This window comes from Coregonus clupeaformis, chromosome 12, assembly GCF_020615455.1.
Source record: "Coregonus clupeaformis isolate EN_2021a chromosome 12, ASM2061545v1, whole genome shotgun sequence".
Taxonomy (NCBI): Eukaryota; Metazoa; Chordata; class Actinopteri; order Salmoniformes; family Salmonidae; genus Coregonus; species Coregonus clupeaformis.
In genome coordinates this window covers 20,940,188-20,950,454 of record NC_059203.1, presented here as the reverse complement: position 1 = coordinate 20,950,454, position 10,267 = coordinate 20,940,188, and positions in this window count along the sequence as shown.

The window sequence follows — 10,267 nt, the reverse complement described above, 5'->3', positions numbered from 1 at the left end:
AATTTGTGGTCTGTATATTTTATAATTTCATTGAGGATACCATCAACACCACATGCCTTTTTGGGTTGGAGGGTTTGTATTTTGTCCTGTAGTTCATTCAATGTAATTGGAGAATCCAGTGGGTTCTGGTAGTCTTTAATAGTTGATTCTAAGATTTGCATTTGATCATGATTTTCTGTCTGTACCTCTACTTGTTTCCTGTGGACAGATTAATACCCGTAGAGACTCCCTGCCTCACCTTGGCACCTTTATGGAATGTTTAGTTGTACTGTATGTGTTGGGCTTTAGTTTTGGATTATTCTATTATACTAATACATTGTTCCTTATGCTACCGGTCAAATGTCTTAAAACATCATAATCCACCTCTATTTTGGCTCATACATGATGATCCATCCTCTCTTTCTCATACACAGAGTGGGTGGAAAGCTGTGCATTTTAAACAGCAGTGTGTGTGTGTGTGTGTGTGTGTGTGTGTGTGTGTGTGTGTGTGTGTGTGTGTGTGTGTGTGTGTGTGTGTGCGTGTGTTTGCTTCAAGCGGGGTGTAAAGAGGAAACCTGATCTCCATTTTCACCATAGAGGAGAGAGGCAGTGAACAGAGGCAGGAGGCTGCAAGCCAGGCTTTCCAATGTAAAGGTGGAGTAAAAATAGAGCTCCCTGTGTTGAATGGGATCTGTCAGAGACTGAGCTGGTGTAGCGGAAGGCTAGGAGCATTGCTACAGTACTGATTTCCTGAGACCTAGAAGTACTGTCACACTAGCAGACCTGGGTTCAAATAGTATTTCAAATACTTTGAGCGTTTGCTTGACTCTGTCTGGAGCACCAGATGGGCAGAGTTTGTACTTTTCAGGCTATACCATTGGTTTCATTGAGCCAGGCAAGCTTAATCAAGCCCAGCTAAAGTATTTGACATAATACTTGACCCAGGTCTAAACACTAGCATTGGAAAAGCATCTGGAAGTCAGAAGGACGCAGACTAGAGGATAGGTCATTATTAGGTAACATGATAATTAATGAAGAAGTTTTGTAACATACAGCCAGACGCAATTCTCTCCCAACCCATTCCCCTTTGCTCCAAGGCTTTGATGTTTGCAGATCTGAAGGGTCTGGATAGGTATAAGTAGTGGTGTGTTGTGGTGTTATACCCCACTGTAGCGGTGCGTGAGAAAATCCCCCCAACCTATGTGTTGTATTAATTGTGTTATTTGCTCTATAACCTGTTAGTTCATATGCCTTGACACCGTGATATACAGGCCTAAAGGCCGAGACAATAAGAAGACCCAGTGGCAGAATAACTTAGGATAAATATGATGTGACTGCCCACGGTTCTGATTTCTGTGTGCGTGTGTGTGCGTTCGTTCGTGCAACTAGACAAACATGTTGACTCACCCTGCTTGTAGAGAAACGCCAACGCCATCCTCCCCTCTTTCATGTTGACGAAACAGTCTATCACCCTGTCATACAGTACATGCTTTTATTTTTTGTTGTCCTAGTCTACCTAGCTAAAATGATTGCTCGCTAGCCTAACTTCCATTCATAGCTAGTTAACATTAGCCTTCCACATTTAGCCTCATATTGAACTTCAATCCTCTCAGGCCCGGGGCACAACAATGTATGAATGAATGGTTGGATCAGAATTGCCGTTATAATCATTGGCCAGTACGGAGAATTAAGGTAAACCACAAATACAAATCCCTATCTCCATCCATTACTAATTTAGGAAAGGGTCAAGTGTAGCAAGCAAGCTAGCTAACCACCGGAGGTCAACAACACAACGAGACGCAACAATTCAAGTTTTTCTGTCAATGACGTATGCTCTCAATGGGATTTGATAGGAGTGACGCCACAATCCAAGCTTGCTTCCCTTGACACTTTTTTTTGGTGCGCCAGAACCATTCAGAGTTGAGCTCAACGCTGATTGGCAAATTTGTTATACTTTTTTAATCAAGGGAGGCCAAATGCTCACTGGCTTCCCTTGCCTTCAATGCTATGGGCGACAACAATGTCATACTTGTTTGGACCAGACAGCATCAGATAAATGGCCTACACATAGAGAGACAGAGGGGCTGTCACGATCGTCGTATGGAGTAGACCAAGGCGCAGCGTGATGAACGAACATGTTTATTTATCTTTAGTGATAAATACGGACAATAAAAATAAAAAAAACGACTCGTGAAGTCCACGGTACAAACACAAAACCAACTGGAACAAGATCCCACAATCACAAAGGGAAAACAGACAGTTTAAATATGGCTCCCAATCAGAGACAACCCGCAACAGCTGACACTCGTTGCCTCTGATTGGGAGCCACTCTGGCCAACATAGAAATACAACAATAGAACTCCCGACATAGAAATACAACACATAACTAGAATACATAGAATCTACACACCCTGGCTCAACATATAGAGTCCCCAGAGCCAGGGTGTGACAGTACCCCCCCCCAAAGGCGCGGACTGCGACCGCGCCTCAACAAAACCCAAACAGGGGAGGGCTGGGTGGGCATTCCTCCTCGGAGGCGGTTCCGGCTCCGGGCTTGACCACCACCCTTCAATAATCCCCCCGTAGCGCCCCTGGTCCGGTCTGGCCCCGCTGGCTGGAGCTGGACTGGACATCGATGGAGTGGATTGCTTAAGCTCCGTTGTGGAGCCGCTGACCGGTACCTGATCAGGCACCGGTGACCCAGGCACGGGTTGTGCCGGACTGACGACGCGCACCCCTTGCTTGGTGCGTGGAGCAGGAACGGACCGGACCGGGCTGACGATGCGCATCCCTGGCTTGGTGCGTGGAGCAGCAACGGGCCGGACCGGGCTGACGATCGCACCCCTGGCTTGGTGCGTGGGCAGAAACGGACCGGACCGGGCTGACGATCGCGCACCCCTGGCTTGGTGCGTGGGCAGCAACGGGCCGGACCGGGCTGACGATACGCACCCCTGGCTTGGTGCGTGGAGCAGGAACGGGCTTTACCAGGCTGACGACTCGCACCCCTGGCTTGGTGCGAGTGGCAGGAACGAGCCTTACCAGGCTGACGACTCGCACCCCTGGCTTGGTGCGAGTGGCAGGAACAGGCCGGGCTGGGCTGGCGACGCGCACCGTAGGCTTGGTGCGAGCGGCAGGAACAGGCCGGGCCAGGCTGGCGACGCGCACCGTAGGCTTGGTGCGAGTGGCAGGAACAGGCCGGGCCGGGCTGGCGACGCGCACCGTATGCTTGGTGCGAGTGGCAGGAACAGGCCGGGCCGGGCTGGCGGCGCGCACCGTAGGCTTGGTGCGAGTGGCAGGAACAGGCCGGGCCGGGCTGGCGACGCGCACCGTAGGCTTGGTGCGAGTGGCAGGAACAGGCCGGGCCGGGCTGGCGACGCGCACCGTAGGCTTGGTGCGAGTGGCAGGAACAGGCCGGGCCGGGCTGGCGATGCGCACCGGAGGCTTGGTGCGAGGAGCAGGAACAGGCCGGGCCGGGCTGGCGACGCGCACCGTAGGCTTGGTGCGAGTGGCAGGAACAGGCCGGGCCGGGCTGGCGATGCGCACCGGAGGCTTGGTGCGAGGAGCAGGAACAGGCCGGGCCGGGCTGTGGAGACGGATAGGAGGCCTGGAGTGAAGAGCTGCCACAACCCGTCCTGGCTGAATGCCTACCTTCACACACTCTGTGTGAGGCATCCGCACAGGACGTACAGGGCTGTGTACCCGTACTGGCATAACAGCACGTGACACTGGCGCAGGATATCCGGGACTGAGGAGAGGCACTGGAGACCACGAGCGCTGAGCCGGCACACTCCGTCCTGGCTGCATGCCCACCTTCGCACGACACGTGCGGGGTGCTCGCACAGGACGTACCGGACTATGCCGGACCACTCGTGGCACAGTACGCAGCTCCGCATACCGTGGAACCTGCCCAGTCCCATGCTGCCATGCCTGAGTACGGGGAGTTGGCTCTGCTCTCCATCCAGGCTCCGCCAACCTGCCTTCTGGCCCCCCAAACCCGGTGGCCTCCTCTCCAAATCTCCCAAATCGCCCTGTGGCAGCCTCCTGCTGCCCAGTCGCCCATGCCGTGTGCCCCCCCCCTAAATTTTTTTTGGGGTTGCCTCTCGTCCGACCGATGACGACACTGTTTACGCCGTTGCTCCTCTCTACGTCGCGCCTCTACCGTCTCCCTCCATGGACGGCGATCCATCCCGGCCTGGATTTCCTCCCAGGTCCAGGACCCCTGCCCGTCCAAGATCTGCTCCCACGTCCAGGCTGCCTGCTCCTGGACACGCTGCTTGGTCCTGGTATGGTGGGATCTTCTGTCACGATCGTCGTATGGAGTAGACCAAGGCGCAGCGTGATGAACGAACATGTTTATTTATCTTTAGTGATAAATACGGACAATAAAATAAAATAAAAACGACTCGTGAAGTCCACGGTACAAACACAAAACCAACTGGAACAAGATCCCACAATCACAAAGGGAAAACAGACAGTTTAAATATGGCTCCCAATCAGAGACAACCCGCAACAGCTGACACTCGTTGCCTCTGATTGGGAGCCACTCTGGCCAACATAGAAATACAACACTAGAACTCCCGACATAGAAATACAACACATAACTAGAATACATAGAATCTACACACCCTGGCTCAACATATAGAGTCCCCAGAGCCAGGGTGTGACAGGGGCGCTGTTTTGCTCGCTCGGATGCTTTCTCCTGTGAGATACATTCAGCCTCTTGCGAATTGAAGTAAAATTATGAAACACAGAGAGACGAAAGATACATTATTTTATGTTTAAAAAAAAATGTTTATTGGTAAATGTTTTTTGGGAAGCCTGGCTTCCCTTGGCGTCCATGAGTTTCTCAAACTCGGTCCTCAGGACCCCAAGGGGTGCACGTTTATACATTACAGATCTGCAAACCTCGAAGGATTAGGTACAAGAGTAAGGAGCGAATTGCGACCTGACTGAGATACTATATATGCCGTTTAGCAGACACTTTTATCAAAAGCAACTTACAGTCACGCATGCATACATTTTCCGTATGGGTAGTCCCCAGCAGGAATCAAACCCACGACTCTGGCATTGCAAGCACCATGCTCTACCGACTGAGCCACACAGGACCATGATCAGTAATGCCTCGGAAGTAAATAGAGTTTCTCCTCAGCTCCATACTAAGACATCAGTCATTCTAAAAGTAGACCAAGTCCACCTCAGTTAGGTCTGCTTACTGCAAATCCATGATGCATACAACATTTTTGCATTTTAGTCATTTAGCAGACGCTCTTATCCAGAGCGACTTAACAGTTAGTGAGTGCATACATTTTCATACAACAAGGTGATGGGGTCTGAGATGGAGTCTGGCATCCGTGAACCTTGATAGAGACGAATTACTGCAGTGCTACAAACTACATCAATCAACTTCACAGGCTGCAAGCTACCAGGGGGAACAACTCACCAGTTAATGTTCTTGTTCATTCATAGTAGTGAGGATTTAATCTCACCAACAAAGTTAATGTTCTTGTTCATTCATAGTAGTGAGGATTTAATCTCACCAACAAAGTTAATGTTCTTGTTCATTCATAGTAGTGAGGATTTAATCTCACCAACAAAGTTAATGTTCTTGTTCATTCATAGTAGTGAGGATTTAATCTCACCAACAAAGTTAATGTTCTTGTTCATTCATAGTAGTGAGGATTTAATCTCACCAACAAAGTTAATGTTCTTGTTCATTCATAGTAGTGAGGATTTAATCTCACCAACAAAGTTAATGTTCTTGTTCATTCATAGTAGTGAGGATTTAATCTCTCTCTTCTACCACTTGGACTTGTTTGTCGGACTCTGGTGATGATGATGATGACGGCAATGATGGTGATGATTAAATAACATGTGATTTGTCCTATGCTTTGTAAACAACAGGTGTAGACTAACAGTGAAATAGGTAGGGGTAAAGTGACTGGGCAACAGGATAGATAATAAACAGTAGCAGCAGCATATGTGATGAGTCAAAAGAGTTAGTGCAAAGGGGGGTCAATGCAGATAGTCCCGGTAGCTATAGGTTAACTATTTAACTAACTATTTAGCAGTCTTTTGCTTGGGGCTAGAAGCTGTTCTGTTGGTTCCAGACTTGATGCATCGGTACCGCTTGCTGTGCGGTAGCAGAGAGAACAGTCTATGACTTGGGTGGCTGGAGTCTTTGACAATTTTTAGGACCTTCCTCTGACACCGCCTGGTATAGAGGTCTTGGATGGCAGGAAGCTTGGCCTCAGTGATGTACTGGGCCGTACACACTACCCTCTGTAGCGCTTTGCGGTCGGATGCCAAGCAGTTGCCATACCAGGCGGTGATGCAACCAGTCAGGATGCTCTCAATGGTGCAGCTGTATAACTTTTTTAGGATCTGAGGGCCCAGCTTCCTGAGGGGGAGTTGTCGTGCCTTCTTCATGACTGTGTTGGTGTGTGTGGACCATGATAATTCCTTAGTGATGTGGACACCGAGGAACTTGAAGCTCTCGACCCGCTTCACTACAGTCCTGCCGATATGGATGGGGGCGTGCTCGGCTCTCCATTTCTCGTAGTCCACGATCAGCTCCTTTGTCTTGCTGACGTTGAGGGAAAAGTTGTTGTCCTGGCACCTCACTGCTAGGTCATTGACCTCCCTATAGGCTGTCTCATCATCGTCGGTGATCAGACCTACCACCGTTGTGTCGTCAGCAAACGTAATTGATGGTGTTGGAGTCATGCGCGGCCACACAATCGGGGCGATAGTCATTTAGACAGGTTACCTTGGCGTTCTTGGGCACAGGGACTATGGTGGTCTGCTTGAAACATGTAGGTATTACAGACTGGGTCAGGGAGAGGTTGAAAAATACACTTGCCAGCTGATCAGTGCATGCTCTGAGTACGCGTCCTGAAGATGATTATGATGATGATGATGATGATGATGATGATGATGATGATCCCTTGATCCATGCATCACTTTATTCAATCAAATGTCCTTTCTTACAGTAAACCATATAAGAATTGTACGTATCCTTGAAACTTTCATGTAGACCTTAGAATTAGGTTAATTAATATATTCAGTGTAATTAACAGCCTAATTTCCAAAGCTACTTTATGCATCACTGATTGAATTATTTCTTACAGATTTGATTAACTTTCAGTTTTTCTGCTTATCAGGTGTTAATAGGGTAGAGAATCCCTGAGGTAAGCTACTATCTGATGGTTTGGTTTTTGGCAAAACATAGCAGGTAAATGGACGAGTCATTTTGGATGAGATAAGTGTTTGACCTGGTGACATTACAGCCAAGCAAGCATATTCACATTTCATGTCTAATGATGCCTATGGTATATTATGTGCCTGTAGGATAGTTTCAGAAAATTATTTTCAAGTAATTGCCCTTCCATTTCCACTTTGAGTGTGGTTCTGTAGAATGCCCTGATCAGACTGATTCAAGTGTTCTGGCCTCAGAGACCAGAGGTCCTTGTTTTGTTAACCACCTCAAATCACCTTCTCTCTCTCTCTCTCTCTCTCTCTCTCTCTCTCTCTCTCTCTCTCTCACTGTGTCTCTCTCTCTGTGTCTCTCTCTCTCTCTCTCTCTCTCTCTCTCTCTCTCTCTCTCTCTCTCTCTCTCTCTCTCTCTCTCTCTCTGTCTCTCTCTCTCTCTCTCTCTCTCTCTCTCTCTCTCTCTCTCTCTCTCTCTCTGTCTCTCTGTCTCTCTGTCTCTTTCTCTTTTCAATTTCAATTCAATTTAAGGGCTTTATTGGCATGGGAAACGAATGTTAACATTGCCAAAGCAAGTGAAGTAGATAGTAAACAAAAGTGAAATAAACAATACAAATTAACAGTAAACATTACACTCAGAAGTTCCAAAATGACATTTCAAATGTCATATTATGTATATATACAGTGTTGTAACAATGTGCAAATAGTTAAAGTACAAATGGGAAAATAAATAAATATAAATAGGGGTTGTATTATCTCTTTCTCTCTCTCTCTCTCTCTTCTCTCTCTACTAAACGGCTAGTGGCTATACTGAACATGATGAACAGGGAAGGCCTGCAAGGTTTTTAATTTGCAGAGGGTACAACCTGATTAGATAAGTACAACCTCTGTGGGTGATTAGATAAGACTCGGCGGGATCTAGAAGGAGCATGGTGTATCAGAGAGGTGTGTGTGTGTGTGTGTGTGTGTGTGTGTGTGTGTGTGTGTGTGTATGTGCATCTTTGTGTGTATGGTTTTGTGTGTAATGATGATAAATCAGTGGAAGAATTGCCACACACACACAACTTTGTTGGTGAGATTAAATCCTCACTACTATGAATGAACAAGAACATTAACTTTGTTGGTGAGATTAAATCCTCACTACTATGAATGAACAAGAACATTAACTTTGTTGGAGAGATTAAATCCTCACTACTATGAATGAACAAGAACATTAACTTTGTTGGTGAGATTAAATCCTCACTACTATGAATGAACAAGAACATTAACTTTGTTGGAGAGATTAAATCCTCACTACTATGAATGAACAAGAACATTAACTTTGTTGGTGAGATTAAATCCTCACTACTATGAATGAACAAGAACATTAACTTTGTTGGAGAGATTAAATCCTCACTACTATGAATGAACAAGAACATTAACTTTGGTAATGGCTGAGACAGAGTCTACATCCCAAATGTCACCCTAATCCCTGTCTAGAGCACAATTTTTTTCAAGTGGTAATGGCTGAGAAAGGGGAAACAGCTTGCGGCTATGTGGCCATTGAAACGATCAGGGGATGGGTCTACTCTTTACAGTTGCTTTTGTGTAAAAGGACAGGGTTACATGTTCTAGCCTTTAGATATGGTCAGGTTTATCCTCAGTTCACCTGGCAGCAAAATATCATCCTAACAACAATGGTATTGTTAATTAATAAGATGAATTGGTTTGGCTTTTCTTTTCATAGTGTAATCATGTAACTAGTTTAGCTGAACAATATATATCAGCCACAGACTAGTAGCAATGCTAGTCACCAGACCTGGGTTCAAATACATTTACAAAAACGTGAGTATTTACAAATACAAAAACAAATACTTTTATTTTGTATTTGAATGGTTATTTGTAAAAACCACATAGTCAACCAAATTGTAGTTGAGAGTATTTTCAAATACTTATTTCAAATAGCTGGGTTAAAGCTGCAATATTTAACTTTTTGGGCAACCAGACTAAATTCACATAGAAATGTGAGTTATAGATCTGTCATTCTCATTGAAAGCAAGTCTAAGAAGCGGTAGATCTGTTCTATGTGCTCTATTTCTATGCTTCACATTCAGTTTTGTTTTTGCATCTTTTACTTTCGGTTTTGTACACCAGCTTCAAACAGCTGAAAATACAATATTTTGTGTTATTTCACAGTGGTTTAGATGGTACAATGATTCTCTACACTGTAATGTCACCAGTGTATTTGAGTCATTGCTTGTTTTGTGTCACATAAACTGACATTAGGCGACCTATTAGAATTTTAGCAACCAGGAAATGGCAGAGCGATTTCTGCATAGTGCACCTTTAAATGCATGGGAGTGTATTTGAGTCAGTGTATTTGAGTCAGTGTATTTGAGTATTTTTAATTACTTTCCATATTTCTACATACACTATTATATTAAACTACTTGTTTTTTTTTAAATAAAATATATCTGAATACTTACTTTGAATGTATGTGAAAGTAATTGAGCTATTTGAAATAGTAGTTGAACCCAGGGGCCTGTGCTTGTTAAACAAACACCCCTCCAGTTAATTCACATGGCAGGGAATGTTGCCGTTGATTCTGTTGTATGTAAAACAGTAGCAGTCACAGCACAGACTAGTAGCAATGAGGGAGTTCGATTAAACTGATCTGCGGTGCACCGGTCTATGGCCCGTGACATGAACGGGCAAAAGTGGTGAGGGAGGAGTGCCCTTCCCAAATCAAACAGTAATCTGCACCGCTTGGTCATGTTGTCACGGTGATGCATCTCTTTTCCGTAAAATATATGTTTGAATTTTCAAACTAGTTTTCATTGGGATGGCCGATTTAAAGCATTTTTTATCAAAAGCAATCACTTTTGCATGTAAAAATCCCAGAATCCTACTCATTACTCCGTGCGCTTAACCTACGTCACTTTTTTGTTTTGAGACGACTTCGCCGTTGGCACCTGGCTCATGCCCGGGAGGCAGCTCGGTTCCAAAACGAATGCAATCACTATTCACCCGGTGCAACCTCCAAATCGGAGTACAGATAATTGAACGCTAGTTACAAAATGAACTGTCTTTGATGTCCTTGTTG